Here is a 2238-nt window from a genome sequence, read left to right as displayed (position 1 = left end):
TGGGGAGCATTAATATATGATAATGATATTATAATAAGCCTTTCTATGTCATAAGTTCACCTAAAAGACATCTTTTGCTATTACTGGGCAGGTGCCTACTTAGGGAAAGTCCCTTCTATTGTTTTGGGGTCCACATCCTGCTGGGCATCCTGGTACTGCTGTTTTCTGATTGGCTGAGTATTGTCCTGTCTGAGAATAGATGGATGTGGTTGTGGTTGAGTGCATGGACACACCTACCATTTCTATGGGAAATATGAGGACTGGGTCTGAGGGCAGTGGCTAGCTAGCGGCAGTGGCTGGGATCCCATCACATGGACAGGCCTGCTATTTCTGTGAGAAACATGAGTTCATGGACACACCTGTTGTTCTAGTGAGCAGTGAGGAAGTTAGGATATTGAATCAGGGTGTGTGTGTGTGTGTGTGTGTGTGTATGTGTGAGTGTGTGTGTGTGTGTGTGTGTGTGCAGTTTTATCAGGATTCCATCACTTTGGTGTGTGTTCTTTCACACTAGACAGTATGAGTGCCATGAACTGAGCAGGTGAGAAGGCAATGACTTCCTTCCTCTACTCTCTCCTTTCACTCCAGCTAAGAACAAGGGGCCTGGGGGGTGTTTGCTTCAGTTCTGTGTTATTTGTCCTTGTCAGGTTTAGGAGCCAGCAGTAATCTTCACTGGACTAGGAATTCAAGCTAAGGTGACAGGGTTTTCAACTGCAGACCTGGCCTTTGAGTACCCAGAATAACCTCCATGCTGCATGCAATGAGGCATTGGGCAAAGAAGCCTTTAAATAGAAGAATAATGCTAGTTCATGTCTATAGAGTACTTTAAAGTTTATAAAGGTCCTTTCCTCACAACAACCCTACTAGATAAATAGAGCAAGAATTTTTCTTCCCATTTTTTTTTGTTTTTTGGAGAGCAGGGCAATTGGGGTTAAGTGAGTTGCCCAAGGTCACACAGCTAGTAAGTGTGTCAAGTGTCTGAGGCCGTATTTGAACTCAGGTCCTCTTGACTCCAGGGCTGGTGCTCTACTCACTGTGCCACCTAGCTGCCCCTTATTCCCATTTTTAACAGATAAGTTAAGACTCAGAAGTTAAATGACTTGACCAAGGTCAAGCAATTGGTGTGTAGCAGACTTAGGATTCAAACCCAGGTCTTCTTTACGAAATCTAGGTTTTTTTTTTTATACTATACTACATTGGAATTGCTGTTAGAAAAAAAAAAATACTACCTTTCTTTATCACATTGTAGTGGATAGCATGCTGTATTTGGCATCAAATAGATGCAGGTTCAAATCTCACCACTAGATATGTGACCATGAGCAAGTCACTTAAACTCTATGTGCCTCAGTTTCCTGATCTGTGAGATGGGGATAATAATTGCCTTTAATTAACCCCCTTCCAGAGTCATTGTAAGATGATGGATGCCAATACAGCCCACTGCAAACTCAACAATGCTATAAAAATGCCAGGCATTATTAATCAACAATTCTTTCTCTTCTGACAGCCCATATGCTATTCTCTCCCTAGGACGTAACTGAAGCAACACCTAGCTGGAAACCAGACACCCGTGGGTGCTGCAGGAGGACTTCACACTGTATGTGGACTTCAGGGCTCTCTGGGCAACTCTCCCAATAAAATTCTCTTCTCCTGCACAGGTGGTGTGAACTTCAGTCATGCTGGCAACACTGCTGACTGCAGTGGGAGGGAGGAAGCTGAGACCAGCTGCAGCGTCTTTTTCTATTTTTATCTTCCTTCCCCAGTGAACATGGTCTTTCAGGATTTTCCAGTTCTTTCTCTAAGAAGAGTAAATCCAGGTAGCACACTCCCTTCCTCCCCCCATTGTTCATTTCAGTATGAGGATGCCTCATTTTAAGAAAGTGGGTTGTGTTCATTTCTGCCTTGCAAATTCTGACTTTACAATAGCTTAATCTCCTAAAAAAATCTTCACTTTTATATGGATTCTTTTAGTCAGTCAATAAACACTTATTAAGCTCCTAATATGTGCCAAGCACTATGCCTAAGTGCTGGGGATACAAAGAAAGGCCAAAGTCAGTCCCTGTTCTCCAGGAGCTCACAGTTCAATGGGGGAGATAATATATACAAACAACAGTGTACAAACAATCTATATGCAGGATAAATTGGAAATAATCAACAGAGTCACTGAGATTAAGAAGCCTTTGGATTTCAGCAGGGACATGAAGGAAGCCAGGGAAGTCAAGAGGTGGAGATAAGGAAGGAGAG

This window comes from Trichosurus vulpecula, chromosome 5, assembly GCF_011100635.1.
Source record: "Trichosurus vulpecula isolate mTriVul1 chromosome 5, mTriVul1.pri, whole genome shotgun sequence".
Taxonomy (NCBI): domain Eukaryota; kingdom Metazoa; phylum Chordata; class Mammalia; order Diprotodontia; family Phalangeridae; genus Trichosurus; species Trichosurus vulpecula.
This window is presented reverse-complemented; position numbering follows the sequence as displayed.